Source organism: Dermacentor albipictus, chromosome 1, assembly GCF_038994185.2.
Source record: "Dermacentor albipictus isolate Rhodes 1998 colony chromosome 1, USDA_Dalb.pri_finalv2, whole genome shotgun sequence".
NCBI classification, from domain to species: domain Eukaryota; kingdom Metazoa; phylum Arthropoda; class Arachnida; order Ixodida; family Ixodidae; genus Dermacentor; species Dermacentor albipictus.
The window spans coordinates 10,076,207-10,096,199 of NC_091821.1; the positions used below are offsets into that span (position 1 = coordinate 10,076,207).

Here is a 19,993-nt window from a genome sequence, read left to right on the forward strand (position 1 = left end):
CTTCTGTCCCCCCGGTTCCCGCGCTTCTTCATCTTCTATTCGAAGGCTCATACCGCTTCACCCTTCCAGGTTTCTTTTGCTAACCCCTCCTGGGGTAATACTTGAAAACGTTTCCAATCGAAGCACATTCAACTGAGCCCCGTTCACCAATGTACCACACAGTCTTCAATATTCCTTTCTGAGTGGCTGTCTTTGTCACAGAGTAAGGACCATAAAATTTGGCACTGGATTCTCTTACTCCTTTCCTAACTAGGATGAGGTCGGTGACTTGAATGTCTGGGATAGCTGAGCAATGTCTCTTGTCAAAATTTTTTTTTCATTCGTTTACGGTACCTCTCCTCCTGTGATTTTTGTTTCCTTTCCTCGACGATCTTGAGATTGTCTAACAGCCCCAGTTCAAGGTCCGCTTGAAGAATAGGGGTCTCTCCTGAAGAAGCGAACTGCGGGCTGCATCCCAAGCCACTGGTGTAGGAGCGATTGTGATGTCTTACAGCTGCTTCTAAAGAGCATTTCCATCCACCAGGGAAACTATCGTACATCCTGATGTATTGCTTCACATCTCGTATAGCACGCTCTGCAAGCCCATTCGCCGCGGGATGGTATGGTGCACAGAATTTGATTGATATATTGTGGTCTCGAGCCCATCTTGCTAATTTTTCACTCTTGAACGCTGGTCCGTTGTCACATACGATCTTTCTGGTTGTCCTAAACATATCCCGTTTGAGGAGGGCGATGACACTATTCGCATCTTCTTGTCCTGCCCGTGCCGCGACCATCCTGGTGCACTCATCTATGGCCAGAAGAAAAGCTTGCGTTTTTCGGACTCCTTCTCGTTTCTTATTTAGCTCGGCAAAATCCAGGTGTATAACTTCAAAAGGCACGTTCGAGTGGCAAGGTATTATCATGGCGTCTGTAGGCTGCTTGTATTTCACTTTGTTGACTTGACAAATGTGGCATGAACGAACGTATTGATTGACGTCTTCTTTCATGTGAGGCCACGTAAATCTCTTGACTAGCTTGTTGTATGTGCGCCAAAATCCGTCGTGTCCTCCAGATTCTGGGCTATCGTGGTACAAATAAAGCACCTTGGGAACCAGCGTTGGCGGGACTTGATAGCGACCTGCCATAAAAATTAATTGTTCAGTGCCTTCCCACAATTTTACTTCATTGATTTCTTCCGATTGTTCTTTATTGGCCTGTATGATCAGTCGAGACAATGCATCTGCATCAGTCAAAAGGGGTCCAGGTCTGTGGGAGATGGTGAAATCAAACTGCTGCAAGTAGTTCACCCATCTGGCGATACGTCCCTTAGGTTGGGTCATATTCAAGAGATGAGTGAGTGCCTGGTGATCCGTGAACAAAGTAAACTTCGCACCTTCTAGGTACGTACGGAAGTACTGAATTGCTTTAAGGACAGCAAGAGCTTCCTTTTCAGTAGTGGTGTAGTTGACTTCAGGTGGCTTGAGGGTGTAGCTGTAGTAGCCTACTACATGTCGCTTTTCTCGGCCGGATGCTTCTGGACATTTCTGGTACAAGACTGCACCTGTTCCATAATGTGAGGCGTCGGTATTCAGTTCAAAGGGTAAAGTGAAATCTGGTATGCGTAGAATAGGGTCAGCAGAGATTCTGTGCACCAGATCACGGTAGACTCTCTCACATTCCTCATCCCACTCAAATGGAACTTCTTTCTGCGTTAGGCGCGTGAGGCATCTTGTTTTTATAGCAAAGTCTTTTATGAAAGGTCTGAAATGTCCGGCTAATCCCAAAAATACACGCAATGAGTGGACGTCATACGGTTTAACCAGTTGGGATATTCTCTCGACGGACTCTTGTTTCGTGCTTTTGGTAGTCCCATCAAATACTCTTCCAAGAAACACAACTTTTCTTTGAAAGAATGCACTTTTCTTAAAATTAACCTTGAGTTGTGCCAAGCTCAAGGCATTTAATACCAGAGAAAGGTGTTCCTGATGTTCAGCCTCTGTTTTGGAGAAGACGATAATATCGTCTATGTACACGTTACAAAAGACACCCAGAAAAGGCTTCAGGACTTCGTTCATAATCTTCTGGGACCATGCTGGCGAGTTTTTCCAGCCGAAAGGAAGCCGGTTATACTCGTACAGATCAAAGGGCGTGATAAAAGCAGTGTACATTTTTGTTTCTTCGGTTAGCGGGATCTGCCAGAAACCTTTGCACAAGTCAATGCGTGAAAAAATCCGGCAACCACCTGTCTCATCTATAATCGTGTCTATCTTCGGCATGGGAAATGGTATAAGGTCTGTTTGGCGATTGAGAACCCTGTAATCTGTGCACAGTCGGAAAGTTCCATCTTCCTTCGGCGCAATAGTTATGGGAGAAGCGAAGGGTGACACCGAAGGCCGGATTATATCGGCGTCTAGCATCTCCTGCAATTCTTTCTTCAACCATATCTTACGTTCTCGTGACATGTTATAAGGTGATTTTCGGATGACGGTCTTGTCAGTTAGTTCGAAAGGCACCTTGTGCGACTTCATCTCTTGTGGATAGCTTCCTACGCATACCAGTTCAGGGTAGGTCGTTGCAATATCTTCCGCGCACTTGACAATTCGCAGGTTATCTTTTCTATCTTGCTGTGTCTCTTCCCTTGATAGTCCTTCCACTAAAACTGCATCGTCCCAATATACGTTGATTTTTAGTTTCTTTATGTCTGGTCTGGATAGCAGAAAGTCGTACGTCACCCCCGTTATCACCAGTACGTCACTCTCTATTTCATGACCTTGGAACTCGATGTTTACTGAGGCCCACTGATTATGCATTGTCACTTTTCCATCGTACCCTTGCACCCGTAGTACTCTTCCACTATGCAGGTGACTTGAATCTACCAGCTTGGCATTTATTATGCGGCGTCATCGCGGATCTACGCCCTGTGCCGCCGCAGCGCGCGGTGGGAACAAGTGCCCGACCCTCCCCGTCCTCGGCTGCTTTCGCTAGTGCCCTTAATCCCCGCTTCACAGCGCTTCGGCGTTGTCCATCTCCTGTTTCATAGGCGTGCAGTCTGCCCGGCTTGTGCTTCTCTCTCTCTCTGCTGCAATGCCTGAGAAAGGTGCGGGCGGCGAAGAGAGAGGTCCGAGCTGAAAACATCTTTTATGAATATTTCGTGCTTATTGCACAAAGTTTGCGATCCTCTAATAAGCATGCGCGTGCTGAAGCTGAGCTAGTAGAATTTTTTTTTCTTTTTTGTTTCGTGATGCTAACGGAATGCACATGTCGACAGGATGCAAAAGGAAGGAAGTGCAATTCTGGTGCTGTCTACATCGCAGCGCAACTGCATGTCGCTGTACATGATCTTTGTTGTAGCTACAACACAAGTCTTCATTTCTTCAGTTATTGCTGTTGTCGTCGTTGTTGTAGTGAATGATAATCATTATGTGTTGCTTGTGTCTACAGATACAACAGCGTATAGCGCCTCGGGACAGCTAGACTGCAACAGTCACTGGAGAAACTTGCAAGGAGACGAATGGAACTATAGTTTGACGGGAAGAAAGCGCAAGAAAAATGAGCTAAATAGAGATAATAATATTTTGCAAATTTACTATAAGGGCGCGGAATTCACCGGGGAATTCACCTTGTAACATGCCCCGATGCAGCAATTTGTACTGTCTTGAACGAAGCTCTTTCGGCGTGGCAATAGATCAGCGGCGCTGTCAAGGTACTGCAACGGTTTCTAATTGTGTGTATTACGCAACGGGCCGCGTTTTCTTTTAAGCGAGCGAGACAGAGAGGGATAGAGGGGACGCTCCCGAATGGATACTATAAAGGCTGTCTTGCGGCTAAGTAAGTTTACTTCCGTCTGTACACTCGTTAATTCTCATCGTCAATCCGAACGATACATTGCACCGACATAACCACCGCTATCCTGCAAGAAGCGTGGTAACCTTTCATTTCAAACGCTCATTTGCACGGTGGTGTTAGAGGTCATTGTCAAGGGCCTTCACTGTGGTGGAGCGGGGGGCGCACTGCAGGAGTGACATCATGCGTGATGCCTTCGGTCGCGCTCCCGTGGTTGCGCGCGGCGTGCCGCAAGCGCGCACCGGTGGGCAACAGGTGCGCCCAGCTGGTCCTCCTCTGATGCGCGGGGATTGAATGTCTCGGAGGCCATCGTCTCTCCCTCCAAGTGCAGTTCAGGCGGCTGCCACCAGGTATCGCCACTGCTTTTGCTGAAGCATACGTCGCCTCGACGTACCACCTCTCTCCGTCGTCGTTGTAAGGTCTCCCTGTCCCCCTTATTTAGCGTGATGAACGCTTAATTGAAGCGCCGTAGTTCTACAATCATTTCTACAGTGCTTCATTAACCCTCCACCCCTCCCTCTCCTCAACCAAAGACCTTCAACGAGGTCATTGAAGCATCCTAGCGAACCGGCGTACAACGCACTCGGCGAAAGAGGCGGGTAGTTTGAAAGCGATGAAAAAGCATCCGCAATAGGCTAAACACGTGCGAGCAGTCGTTCCGCGATTTCAGGCGAGGTTCGTCTTTCCAGTTGCACTCCAACTACAGCTAGCCACAGGCGAAAAGCATGTACAGTTTAACAACACGGCTCTCGTAGTGTACACTCTTGGACAATGTTTTTCTGGAAAAAAAATTTCTTGCAACTGAATGATTTAAAGCGTCGATTAGGGCAACTCAATGATTTTTGGTTCCTGGCTCTTTCTAAATGTTTGTGACATATCGAGATTGGCATGTAACATAGGGCGCTATAACGTAAAACTATTCCAAACTTTTCTATTCCAATTCTGCTATCAGCCCTCCACGATTGGACAAAAACTTTTTTCGACCACCCCCACTTCACCTGTCTATCACGCGACGTGACCAAAACCGCGATACCTCCCAATCTGATATGATGTGTACACACTGATTATGCATGATTTTACAGAAGAAAAAAAACAGTTATTGCTTATTCGACCCCTTTTAGCCATTACCCCTCGGCTATTGGAAAAAAGTTTTCGGGCTGCACCCACTTCACCTGCCTGTCACGCGAGGTGACAAAACCGCAAGAACTCACCGCGTCAAAGTGACGTGTACGTGATAAAGATGCATTAATATGCCGAACAAAACTGAATTTTCTTCGGAATAGCCACAGGCTGCCCCGTTCCGTAAGGAATAAAAGATGGCTGCCACCGATCGCTCAGACGCTGGCTACTCGCACCTGCCGGTGTAATTGCGTGTAATAAAACTTCTTGCGTGGCCGCGTAATGTTTTCGAGCACTTTCGGCACGTTTACCCCCCTCATTGTGTCAACTCTTCTTTGCTGAAGGTCCGTTTTAGCGTCATTCTTGAGCTTCCGTTGCATGCCGTCGCGATTTTCGACCAGCGCCCGCAAGCTAAGCAAGGGAAAGCCGACCAATCGTAGACGCCGGCACCACCTTCTTCATCCGGTTATCGACTTTCAGTGCAGTGGCTCGGCCCCAACGAATCCCTCTCCACTTCAGTGTTCTCCTCGCCGCTTGTCAGCCAATTAGATACGACAAGCCGCTCAGTGTAGGCAATGTTATTCGTTTTTCGAGCAAACAAAAGTGACCTCCTATGAACGAGGAGAGCATTTGATTGGTCTGTTCAGACAACCCTACGGGTGACCGCCCGGTGCTTGCGTTGTGGTTACGTAAATTTGACGTCAGGAGATTGGAACAGAAACATATTGGAATAGTTTTACGTTATAGGGCCCATAGTTTGCTCAAGAATTATTCAGTTCGCTCGTGTTTAAACAACGTGCCAATGTATTAGGGGCATTATCAGCTATACATGAACTGCAAGCACAGTTTGTATTCAATAATAATGATAATAATTTAATTTCTAATCACGTGAACATGATGGCGGAAGCAGGCATTAAAATCCGCCGAACAAATCGGCAGCTTAACAAAGCCGCGAGTTCCCGCTTTGGCGATGGACAGCGGGCCACTCGTACATTATTTTCATAAAAAGGAAAACAAAGCAATAAAAGAAATCTCGAAGAAAAGGCTAAGAATGCGAAATATATAGACTTCTCTTCAAAATAGTAATGTGGTGTCCAGACGTGTTGGAGACACAAATAGAAAAAAAAAGTATTAGATGTGGTATACAGAGCATCATAGAAAAAGAGCACGATATAAATAATTAACATATACATAACTTGACAAAAGCATATGAACTGCCAATCAGTCACAAAATAAAAAGTGAACGAGTAATTCCTTACATGAAAGGTAGTTTGAAATAAAAACCTTTCTGTGTAGGTCATTTAGTAAACGAAACAATTTGCTTTCTAAGGTTTGTAATGCGTATGATGTTCTCAATGTCTTAGCATCCACAACTCGTAAATTGTGGCGCCTCGTCAGCCGTCCTCACCATCGTTTTAAGCCTACTTGCAAAGGCACCTCGAAAGCTTTCTGAATTAAGTTTTCAACTAATTTAATCTTTAATTACTGTGCCTGTATCATTTTTTTCAACTACGTCGGCTTCTTTAACTTGCACCCGAAGTGCGCGCCATGCAAGAGTAGTTAAGCGTTTCGTCCCCATCGAAATGCTGTCCGTGGACCGTGGCGGAGGTGTTTTTTACGAACGATTTAGAAGTGAAAACAAACGTCTCAATAGCCAACACACCCATCACACAAATGAAGTTGGCGGCCGGCTCCCAAGTTCACGTACCAGGTGACACCTGCGGTTGAAATGAAGTTCTGTATCCGCCGCCATCACCTCGGGTGGCGCTGTCTAACAGCCCCCGCCCCATTTTGTACTCATACAAAAATACCCAAGAAAGCGGTCGGTAGGACAGCTGCCGTGGTAGCTTAATAAATAACCGCTCACGTAATGCGATAGATGAGCGTTCCGCTCTAACCTGCATCAAGTTGTCTTTTCGACCACTTTTATTTCTCATTTTCCTTATTATTTATAGATTACATCTAAATATAAATAATTTCCCCTATGCCTGCATTTGCTTTATTGTCTGTTTCATATGGTCGTATGCGCGACCGCATGTAGACACTGCCCCATTTCCGGCTGCGTAGCAATATGACGCTATGCGAGGAGGAGGAGGAGGAGGAGGAGGAGGAGGAGGAGGAGGAGGAGGAAATAACATCTATCAAACAAAAAAATGGTCCCTCGCGACCAGCAGCAACTGGTGCGGCAGGCCCGGAGACAGCAAGAGCCGCAGGAGCACTGGACTGAGGGCACCTCTCCGCACAAGCACAATGACGCTATACGTGAAATTAAACTCTCTTGCTTTGCTTTTTTTTTGTTGTTTTCACACGCTTGTCGTCGCGATGCCTTCGACACACGTCCAGGCACTTCATCTTTACCGGTGTACTCTGCCTCATGTTATATTTAATCGGTGCTGCTCATTCGCAGCTAATTTACCACACTTTCAACGTGCGCAGCCTGACACTTCTGAGTCATCCTCAAAGAACCGAGGCAGTTGTGACTAATACCAGCGTAAAGTTTATCTTTCCGCCTCGTTTTTAAGCAGCCACTAATTAAAGAAGGAAGCTCGCATTTCTTTTCAATTTCTTTTTTCCCTGCACTCGCCGACTAAGTACCCGGTGGGAATACCACAACGCCTAAAACAGGCGCAGTTCTCGCACCAAGAAAAAGAAAAGATGTTTTCTTGATGGGCGCGGCAACCGACCGCTTTCGCACGCTCGCAACCAACTCGGGAAACGGACAGCATGAGAGCTGCGGGCCGAAGGGAAGCGCGAGTGAATCAGAACTGAAGCGGAGAGTGAAGGGTAGCCCTTCCATCTTTGGCAAGGGCCAGAAGTTTTCCTCACTCCTTGGTGATCGGTATATAGGCGCGCCGGCGCGTCTAAAATCGAAATTCAGCTCCAGCGCTCGCGCGCATTGAATGACCAATCACACGCGAATGTGAACGGAAACTCGGGCGCCACCGTAGGTATTGCACAGGGTACGTGTTTCAGAAGAAATGCGTTTGCACTTCCTCTAAAGATGGAGAACGCGTGACAATCAAAGCGATTTCCTTGAGTCTTCTTTTCCGATAGAGGCAATCATTGTAAAGGTACTCGTTCTGGTAATTAGAGAGGTAAAAAAAATTATGCAGGTCCAACGCGCATTAATTGGTATCTATGCGAAGCAAAGCGCTCGTGAAGCAGGTAATTAAATGCTACAGAACTAAATGCGATGTCTACAACTGACTACATTGTTATCACGTGCAATGTGTAATCGTGCCATTTTTGTTGTTGTGGTTGTTTAGGCGCCATACAGGTTGCAACTATAATTCCTTTCAAAAATTAGATTCTCGAGTTTTTGGTGCCGAAACCACGATTTGATTATGAGGCACGCTGCAGTGGAGGACTCCGGATTGATTTTGACCACGTGGGGTGCTTTAACGTGCAGCCATTGCGCAGTGCACTGGTGCTGGTATTCGCGTTAAACTGAGAGAAATATGCAGGCTATTATGATGATTAGAGTATCGGGATCTTCGGCTGGGAGACCGAGGTTCGTCCCGCCCCCTCTCCCCCCTATCCCTCCCCCTCCCCCTATCCCTCCCCCCTCCCCCCCTCCCTTCCCCTATGAGGCACGTAATTCTTGTTTGAGCTATTCGGCAAGATAGGTGCCGCCACGGTCAGAAAGAAAAATCCGGTAGGATTCGCTAGGAAAGCTTAGCGCTAATATTGAAATAAAACGAATTAATTCCTAACCGAAATTGTCGGATGATTACTCCTAATGCAACATTTGAAGCCCATCATACGAGGAGTTCATGACTAGTTCCCGACACGAAAAAGCGTTAACGCTGCTAGTTTTTGCAACGGGATTAAATTCTTGCCAATTCTACCCCTAAAACATAAACTGAACTGCCGTAGAGCACAACTGTCACGCCCTTAGCCGATGCGTCCACGAGTGATGGGAATGTTGGCGCCTCACAGTCAGGTCAGCATGCAGCAAGATCGTGGTTTGATAAGGATGCTCGCGTTATGCTTGCCTGGCGATATATATATATATATATATATATATATATATATATATATATATATATATATATATATATATATATATATATCATCAGCCTGGTTACGCCCACCGTAGGGCAAAGGCATCTCCCGTACTTCTCCAACAACCCCGGTCATGTACTAATTGTGGCCATGTCGTCCCTGCAAACTTCTTAATCTCATCCGCCCGCCTAACTTTCTGCCGCCCCTGCTACGCTTCCATTGTCTTGGAATCCACTCCGTAACCCTTAATGACCATCGGTTATCTTCCCTCCTCATTACATGCCCTGCCCATGCCCACTTCTTTTTCTTGATTTCAACTAAGATGTCATTAACTCGCGTTTGTTCCCTCCCCCAATCTGCTCTTTTCTTATCCCTTAACGTTACACCCATCATTCTTCTTTCCATAGCTCGTTGAGTCGTACAACCCTTTTCGTAAGCCTCTAGGTTTCTGCCCCGTAGGTGAGTACTGGTAAGACACGGCTATTATACACTTTTATCTTGAGGGATAATGGCAACCTGCTGTTCACGGTCTGAGAATGCCTGCCAAACGCACCCCAGCCCATTCTTATTCTTCTGATTATTTCCGTCTCATGATCCGGATCCGCCGTCACTACCTGCCCTAAGTAGATGTAGTCCCTTACCAGTTCCAGTGCCTCGCTATACATATTGTAAATTGCAGTTCTCCCCTTATGAAAATGGATTTAGAGTTCCTTTAGAACTCCTAATGAGTTCCTATGGAGTCAAAAGGGACTCTATAGGAACTCGCGATCTATAGAGTCGTCTGCATAGAATCTCTATAAGAAGTCTATAGAAACCTTTCTATAGAAACAAGTCATTTCACACACAATAGATGTTCTATAGAGGGTGTATTGACGTCCTATGTACTGAATTCTATAAAGTAATTTTTATAGAATGTCTTTAAAACTTCTAACGCGACCTGTCTATAGAATGGCTCTCCATTCGTTCTCTATAAATGTTCTATAGAGATTGTATTGATATCATATGTACTAAATTTTATAAAATAATGTCTATAGAAAGTTTTTAACACTTCTAATGCGGCTTGTCTATAGACTGACTCTCCATTCACGCTCTATAAGCAGTCTATAGAGGGTTTATTGTCATCATATGTACAATATTCTATAAAATAATGTCTATAGAAAGTTTTTAACACTTAAAATGCAACTTGTCTATAGACTGACTCTCCATTCACCCTCCATAAATGTTCTATAGACGTCGTATTGACATTTTATGTACCAAATTCTATAGAAAAAATTTTATAGAACGTTTTCGGAAACGTTCTATAGAGGTCGTATTAACATCTTATGTGCCAAATCCTACAGAAAAATGTTAATAGAACCTTTTCAGAACTTCTAATGCGGCCTGTCTATAGAATGGCTCTACATCCTCCATAAAAGTTCTATAGAGGTCGTGTTGACATCTTATGTACCAAATTCTATAGAAAAATTTATAGAACGTTTTCAGAACTTCTAATGTGGCCTGTCTCTAGACTGGCTCTCCATTCCCGTTCTAAAAGTGTGCCATCATATGGCATACGTACTGAGTTCTGTAAAGGAACGTTTATAGGAAATTAAACAAGCTAAAGTGCGGCCTGTCTAAGAACGGCTCTATGTTTTCACTCTATAAACAGTACCCAGTATCCAGTGCATCGCCGGATTACGGGTCCAGTGCCGCGCGCTGGATGCTTGGGGCGCTGGGCAAGCGCGGCGTACTGGGAGGCGCTGGTTACTGGTGCGAAAAACAGCTCTAGCGCGTTAAATACGTGGTGCCTGGACACCGTATGTATTTTTTTTTTTTGAATACAGAAAGCAACGGATAGCGTTTTTGTACAATATAAATCGAAAAAATGAACATGTAAAAACAGAAGTGCTCTGACCAGGATTCGATCGTCGTACCTGCAGATCCCCAGCCCGGCTCATTACCGCTACGCCACGTCAGAATAGTGACGTGAGCGGATAATTTAGCTTATCAAAATGGAGAAGCAGTTTTAGTTTCACAGAGAGAAGTCTTGCACAGACGTGGTAGATGCGCTATCGGCCAGCAACTAAAACTCACGCCTGTACCACAAAGAAAAATTTGCTCTCCATATTCAATAGTGTGCTCGGAAGTGCCATAACATCGACTGCTATTGGTATTTTAGCTTCGAAAAAAAGTCCTAAATGAACCACCGACCCGGGACGCTGCACGAATGGGCTGTTACTGCCGATTTCGATAGCCGTTTCTTGTTCTTCACGCGAGGGGTATGCAATGTTTTCTTAGTTCAGTGATGCCTTTCAGTCTACACGTCTGTCTAGCCATATATATTCGTCAGAGAAACGCAGGCTAGTGCTGGGAGCCTTCAGCGACAGCACATATACCTGCGTTTATGATGCGTCACATCGGCGCTCCTCACTTCTTGTGCTGGCACTGTAGACATGAAAAAATTGTTTATTTAAAAGCACCGATGCGAAATCTGAAATATAAAGTAATTTATCCTTTTTAGACTTCTTGATTCTTGAGGTTAGACGCGCCGATAGCGTGCAGACGGACTCGGCGGATACGCTATGCCTAATCTTCGATGGGGACTGATCTCGGCGCGGGTAGCTGGCGTAAGCTAAAATGTATGTATTTGAGCCTCAGAACTCTTTTTAGTACAATAGGGAAAGTGGAAGCGCACGAATCGCCTCAGCCTTGTTATCGGTGCGATAATATCAAGCAGCGGTAGGCTTCGAACTCGGGGTCCGTTCGAGCGCGTCTGAACGACTTCTGGATTTCATGTCCACTCCACAACACTGCGACAATGGCGATAACTCCCAGTCATACGTTACGTGCGAACTACTAAAAAAGCGGCGTCCTCCGTCTTTGCGTGGTTTCGTTAAAGAATTTAGCTGTCCGCCCTGTCACAAGGCAAAATGCAAAAAACGAAAGTGATTTTCAGTGTCACATGTGCAGGAATAAACAAGGCATCTCACGCACCTTTATTCCATGCTGCGACACGAAATAGTTCTATGACCCTATGGGGTCAATATAGCGTTATTTAGGACAAGAGACTAGTATCAAGCCATGAAATTGTATAAAGCATTTAATATTCAGCAGCGCTCGTCCTTGCGTGCTGGAGCCAGCGCGGCACAAACACAACCAGCGCCGTTTCCAATGCGAGCGTCTCTTCCAGTGTGACCCAGCTCTTATCCAGCGTTCTCACTGGTCTCGAGTGAGTCCCAGCGAGCGCCAGCGTACCCAGTGCGATCTAGTGCTTTAAAAAAAAGAAAGAAAAAGAAAAAAGAAAAACGCGCTGGTTTCACACTGGAAGGCACTGGAAGACGCTGGTTCTTGCAATCGGCATTTCAGAGGTTTTTTACTATCAAGTAAGAGCATCGTTAAAAAGACACTCATTGACCAAGGCAAACATCACACTAATCGAAATTAGGAAAACCAAAGAAATATAACGGAAGCGCGCATTGTGGTTTATATCGCATATGCAGGTAAATCACAAAGATGTATACCAAGAAACACTAAGCAAAACTGCGCCTTAGCAATCGCGTCATATCTATTTGCTGGCATGCAGTGACTGCAGCACTTGGGGCGGAAACAGATCGAACGCCGCCGCACATTTCTGGCACATACCACTCAAATGCGACAAATGCACGCTGCAGAAACGATTTTTTCTTTTTCAAGGAATCTTGAACAGTCACAGACCACATGAGCGCGATCCGCGCATGATAAGCGCATCGCCACGAAAGCAAGATAGGGAACACATAAGCGTAACTTGTACCTCACGGGTAAAATTAAACATCATCGTATATACGTTGCTGTGCGACGGACACAAGCGCACGGAAACATCACACACTGCACACGTGTACCTCCGAGGTTGTGTCGACGATTTCTGGGCTACATTTAAACGACAGCAGGAAGTTACTTCAATGAGAAACGAAGTGAGGGCACAGGCACTGCAGGTAACGGCTGCGCATAAAGTTAGTTAGGGTTTTAAGGCCAGTGACCGAGGTTGAAATCGTTAAAATCACACCGCAGCGATAGCTTACGCAGGGTAAATTGTCGAGATCTTGAAGGCCATGCTTTTTGCTGACTACATGTGGCATAAGCGACTCAAAAGCAAGAATACTGCATGTAATTTATTTCTGCCCTAAACTATAGCACACAATATGAGCATGTCAATGTTTCTTCTTGTCTAGCAACATATGTATGTAGTTTGGCTCAAAGGCCGGCTCAAAACGGCACAAAACCTGCTGTAGTGGGTATTATTGTAGGAATCACGGAGGCCACAGCAGCCGCACTATTATACAGACGGCGCTGGCGGCGCCGGTATTTTCGTATTCAACGCGACAGGTAGAATACGAAGCTACGGCGTGTTGTTATTGCTCCGTCTTCAACGGTTGTCGTGCGAGCTGCGTCGATGTGTTTGTTTGATCGTGTGTTATTATGTTTGCTGTAATGAAATGAGACGTAGTTCGCGAGCACGAAAGTGCCAGAAGATGGCTTGAGTCTCGCTGTAAGCACGCCGTATGCGTGGCGCGCTAGCTAAATGTGGACCAACGATTTTCATGCCATGAAGTGCGTTCCCTTTGTCTCCGCTTGTGTTCGTGGAAAGTTTGGTGGACGGCGCAGAGAAGTAATGCGTATTATTAGCGCGCCTCAGCTCGTCCACTACCCAGTGGCTTGTTTGCTGCAAGTAACATCGCAGACGCATCACTGGAAACTTGGAGAGTGCCTTTCGACCTCGTCGTACTGTTGAAACGGTAAGCAATCGTGCTCGCCAACTACACGTGCGTTCATCCGTGTTGTGTGTGCTTCCCGTGTGTGTATAGAGTGCCTTGCGAACGTAGTAAGTGGAACACCCACCACAACAGTGAACCCTGTGCTGATACTTGCTACGCGCTGGTTGTAAGAATTGTGTACGCAACTCTATTGCCACAGTGCGGAATTGATAATCCTGATAAGCGTTTGCTTCCCCTGAGAAAAGTTTCGGAAATCGTGTTCGCCTTGTGCAGTTGTGCGTGAGCTCCCGCTTGTCTGCTAAAGTTGCATAGTAGCGACCCGTCTACCTCTTCATCGATTCTTTCTTCAATGACGTTTCCTCACTTATAAATGCTTCGACGTTGTGCACAATCTCTGCTTACGAGGTTTTTGACTAACGAACAGTTCTAAGAAAAAAATGTAAGCCAATCACAGCTTGCTACTAGTACAGCTTTATTTCCAAGGCAAGATGTGTTGACATAACTGACTTAACTAAGCATGACACGGGAACGTTGCCTATACTAAGTAATGAAAAAAAAAACATTAAGTTTAGATTGTAATCTGCTGCTGCAGTGCGTCCAAAACTTTATTTGATGTAGAGGTCCGCATTGTCATGACATTCGATGATTTCGAGCATTTGCTCTCTTTCCACATTAGTGCAGACATTGTTTTCGTTACTCTTTTAGGTGCTGATTGCATGTTTTCACGATATCACAGCTTTATTGTGCCACTGCTATAAGCTAACATAGAATTGATTTTGTAGTGGCGAGGCCGTGACCCACAACATAAACTACAAGATCGAGGAGCCCCAAGAAATGCAGACCCTGTGGATATATGGCTGCAGCAGCATGGCGTGTGATCTGGATCGTCATGACAGGTGTGTATGAAATGTACGTGTTCCAAAAAGGGGGCTTGGTGTCATTCGTGGTGAAGTTTGTCGACACATTACTTAATGCAGCATACTAAAGAGACTAAATATTTATGCAACCTTATTGAACTTGCTACCTATTAGTGTGCATAGCCATTATGCCCACATGATTGTGTTCTGTATAAAACTATACCCAACCATTCCTGATGTTTAGTATTTCTTTTGCGTAAGTTGCTTACCTGCAAGTTACATATATTTTTTGCTTTGTACATAGTGTATTTGTGACTTTTTATTGGGGTTTTATTCTTTGAAAACTATTTCCTATGCTGTACCCCTATTTGCATATTTTTTTTCTGTTTGTGGTAGAATCTCCTGCAGTTTTCTGTGCATGTAGGAATTCGAGGGGTAGTGGACTAAATATCTCACAGGTCTAAGCACGTAGTGTGCACATCTTTGTTTATCATTGATATCTTTACAGTTACTTCTCTGTTCCCATAGTGACAGCCACTGCAAAATACACATTTGGTGAGCTTTAATTTCTTGAAAATTAATATGAAGGTCAGTATTTACTAAGCTGCATTTACTTCTGTAGTACATAGGCACAGACTGATATGGATACCTTGTGACCTATACAGGATGCCTTTTTTGTTTGTTGCATTAAATATGGGGGCTCACCCACATCTCTTACTATATATGTGGTATGCCTCATCGATTTCACTTGTCAGTTTTTACGGTGGATGAAAACAGATGAACGATTGTAATCCAACATGAAGCCCCGTTGTGGAAATGTACGGCCAAGTTGGATGACCATACTGGTCTTTTAAATGAAATGTGGTGATCTCTTATACACATGAGAAGATACCGGCCAGTTTGCCGTATGTACGCTTGACCACATGTGAAAGGGATACAGTGCACTCACTGCCTGTGACACACGACAAATTTGGTGGTATCTTTCACCGAGCAAGCCTCCCTTGCCTGCTTGCCTTTCTCAATTCTCTTGCACACTGCTGTGCATATGGCACCCTGACAAGAAAGGCTTGCTTAGATACCACTAAGTTTGTCTTGTCTGTCAGGGGTAGTGTAGTCTATTCTTGTGATCATGTGTATATTTGGTCAAATGTACATGCAACAGATTGGCCGGTGCCTCAACACGTACCTAAGACAGCACCATAATTCACTCCCCGGATCAGTATGTTCGTCCCACTTGACCATGCACCGATGGGACTGGGGCTGCGCACCAGATTTAGACTGTTCATCTGTTTTGTTCAGCTGCGGCAACCAATTGACCAACAACATCGCTGAGAAATGCCACATAAAAAGACTGGGTCACAATCTGTTTACTGAATTGTCCGCAACCTTCGTAGTAACAAATTTGTTTGTTGCAACTAGTTTTAGGCACGTTATTTCTTGTTAAATTTTCTGCTTGACCTATAGAGCAGTTATGCAATCAGTTTTCAAAGTTACTTGATTAGTATAATTTTTGTTTTCTGTTTTTCACATGCCAGGTTGCAAGAAGGACCCTTTTTAATTAAAACTGAATTAACATTTCAATTGCAATTGGGCAGTCTTATCATTGCGTTTAGGATACATATCAGTGTACATACCCGTACTAGATTAGAAACTAATTGTTTCAATAACTCAAAAAGCACGAATATACTGTGTCCATTGTATCTGACAGTGATACCGCGACTGTGTTCCAAATACCACAAATTGGCAGTTATCCATCATAGTTTGCGAAAACAACTTAAAACATTATTGTTCCCCATACAATGCATACTTAGATGCCCAAGCTCCATGTGAGAAATTTATTATTCGCATATTAAGCATAGTACATACCAACTATGGCTAATAGCGGATGTAATAATAATTTTGTCTACCGCTCAGCAATAGAAGCCAGTAGGTCATTCCCTTTTCAAAAAAAATTTTTCTATGCATAGTGTGACATCTGTATAGGACTCTTAGCGCATGGGTGTTCCTGCTTGCTTATGTTATAAATGGGAATATGTTGTCATTGCAAGATGAGATTAATGTATGACTAGGCTGTTGTCGTTCGGAGATGCTTTTTGTCATCAGCAATGATAGTCTACTGCCAGGCACATTGGCCCAGTGCTGATGTCACCGAATCTTGGGAAAGTAAAAATATTCTCAAAAGAACTGCCACTGTTTGGCAGAGTGGTGGGGAGGTGGGGCGTTCTGCCACCTTTCTGTTATAATTTTTTTCTGAAATACTGAAATGAAACTTAGCATAATGCTACAACTATATAGATATTTGTGGCATGTTTGTGCCTGCTAATACATTATGACTGAATGTTCATTACACCTTTTGAAAATTAATTTCAATTTTATTTTCCAGGCTCCACCGTCGCCGTTACTGGACGGACCAAATGAGGCCAAAAACTAGCCTTTCCTCGCTCCATTCCTGGGAAGTGAAATAGCAGGTGGTCATGTAAGAATGAACTTGCAACCATGTGGGCAGTAGCCAAAGCTCCCTACAGTTCATGCTGGTGGTGGAATGATAAGACAAACCGCGATATTTATTTGTTTACTTATTCACTTAGTATTTATTTATTCATATCTCATGAATACTGTGCAGTTTTTTTAGCAAGGAGTCAGGTAAAATAAAGAAATATTGTTGCATCAAAGTAAACGTTATTTGAAAAAGCATGTAGCACGAATTCATGGAAACTGTAAATTTTGAAGAAACAGAGCAGTAAGGTTAACAAATCTTATATAACAAAAAATGAGATCACATTTCCGTTGGACCTAATACCATAATTTAATCTGTCAAATTAGAGATACCATATGCTGCTCTAATATACAATCACTAATTTATGAGTAGATGCGCGAAACTCTCAAACGTTGCAACAATTTCATGCAAGCTGTAAACTCATATATACAGTTTGTTGACTTTAGACATAGCAGATGGAGTCTGCAGAACTATATCTCTTTCTGGCACAGAGACGGGGATTAGTAAGCTTCGTGGTGTTATTTTTCTTAAACCTGCCAAATAGTTCTTCCTGCAACAGGTAGAATTCTCAAATGCCGTAAACTTAATTCAGATTAGTGCTGTGGTTGTCTCAAAAGTATTTCTGTATTTTGGATGTATTTGAGTAGGAAAATTTACAGAATTAACGAACTTGTGCTAGCTCTTTTTTTTATTTACAGTTGCAAACTAAGTCCTTTTCCTTCAAGTTTTGCTATTTTCAGCAAATTTTAATAAAAATTGGTGGTGTTAATGTAAAAACTATAATTTAAACATTTTTAAATGTATCAAACCTCATCAAATTTGGTTGCATAGTTGCCGAGAAAAACGATTTTACTGTTCATGTGCATTACATAGGAGCTCCTGAGCTAGATCTCTTTTTTAGTCCTTGCGTGTGTCGGTCTGGTTTGTATTTCTCACCCTAATTAGAATATTGGCTCTGATCTCAAAATTGTTTCCCTTACAACGAAATACAAGCTTTTAAACTTTTTACGATATATGCTGTACTGCTCTATGATAACCCCTGTTTGCCACATTTTTGCAGGGCCTACCAGTGCTAATTTTACACATAAACATAGACTAAAATGCTGTGTGGTTTCGGTATATGGTGTACTTATCTGTGAAAGCCATTATTTGCCACATTTTTGCAGCGACTGCCAGTGTTATTTTTGCTCAGACTAAAATGCTGTGTCGTTTCGTCAGGCTGACACAACATTGCAGTGCACATTCATATCAGTCTATTTTCAGGCTTTAGTATCCAAACTTTTAATGTGCACTGCTGGAACAGGCACTCCTTTTGCAGTTTTAATGGTATGGCTTCTTGTCCTAGTCAAGCCTGTTATTGCGAGGTGTCAACTGTAATCAAGTCTGCCACTGATTCTTTTACCTCATGTTTCGTGTGTTTGCACCACCAGCTTGACCTGAGAAGCATGTTGGCAGCTACAGTTTGTGTGTTGCAAGTTCTAGTCTGAAGTGTGTATGTCACATATATGAAGCATGTATCTAGTCTGAAGTGCAATAAACATTTCAAACTGAATACTTTGTGATTGTAGCACCAATTATTTTGCCACTGCATTTACTGTAGTCCTTATTGCCTACAGTAGAACTTTGGTAAATTGCAAGTACTTTACACACATCGGCCTAGCTTTTATAGGCATTTGCTTGTAGGGACTCGAAAGCAACTGCATAGAAATATTCTATAGAATTTTTGTCTTTAGCATCTCTAAAGCAACGCGATAGAAATATTCTATAGAAATTTGCCTTTAGCATCTCTAAAGCAACTCGATAGAAATATTCTATAGAAATTTACCTTTAGCATCTCTAAAGAAACTTGATAGAAATATTCTATAGAAATTTGTCTTTGGCATCTCTAAAGGAACTCGATAGAAATATTCTATAGAAATTTTTCTTTAGCATCTCTAAAGCAACTCGATAGAAATATTCTATAGAAATTTGTCTTTAGCATCTCTAAAGCAACTCGATAGAAATGTTCTATAGAAATGTGTCTTTAGAGTTCCTATAAGAATGCGGTGGCCAAATAACTTTTGAAACTCTATAGGAAAATTCTATAGGCAATCAAAATAAACACAATAGAGTTCTATAGAGAAAGTTCAAAAGACTTTCTAAAAAAACACATTAAAAATTTTTGTAAGGGTCTTCCGAGACTGTTAAACATTAACATCTTGAAGGGGCAGCGCAATAAGACGATGACAGAAGGCAGGAACACGCAGGACAGCGCTGAACTCCCAACTAACTTTATTCGAAGGCATACACACACTTATGTACACAACCCATAGCCACGTGCTCTCCCATCTATGGCGTCATTATCAGTGCGCAGGCAAAAAAACACGCAGTACCATTTCATCTAATGCTACGCTATGAGGCGGCTTAAAAATTCAAATTCACTGTCATGCAAATTTAACGATAGCATGCTTACACAACGCGACCCTTTTTTCCCGATATAGAAGGCCTCAATAATCTCCCTCGTGGTCTGATTTTTATGCGCGGAAAGTATTGTGGTGTTTTTATATATTGGAAGTGCACCCATGCTCAGAGCAATGCCGCGCGACATGCGAGTAGGCATTACCCGTTAGTGAGCGCCTATGCGCATACTTGGTTTCATAGCATGGTTTCAAATTGTCCTAAGAAGCTCCAAGAGTTTCTTAGAAAAGCGGTACTTACCAAGTCCCGCGTCTATACAGTGACCCATGTCGGCGTGAAAGAGGTTCGCTGAAGAGCGGCACGTATGTACACACTGCCACATACTCAGTAACCCAAGTTGGTCCGACAGTTGGTTTCGAACCCTGTTACCTCAGCACAGTAGCTTGATGCCCTACCCATTTGGCCATGAACTACCCAGTGACCCAGGTAGGTGGGAAAATGGTTATATACAAACGTAGATAGATAGCCCCGGAAAGTATGTGAAGTACCCTAGCAACGCTAAT

At 43.7% G+C, this 19,993-nt stretch overlaps 1 long non-coding RNA gene across 1 annotated transcript; it reads left to right on the forward strand.

Annotated features, from left to right (window-relative positions):
* Window positions 1–13,330: 13,330 nt before the first annotated feature.
* LOC139060121 (uncharacterized) lies at window positions 13,331–18,587 on the forward strand. Its single transcript, XR_011514614.1, has 3 exons — window positions 13,331–13,700; window positions 14,462–14,575; window positions 16,920–18,587. It is a non-coding gene; the product is annotated as an uncharacterized lncRNA (long non-coding RNA).
* The last annotated feature ends 1,406 nt before the right edge of the window (window positions 18,588–19,993 follow it).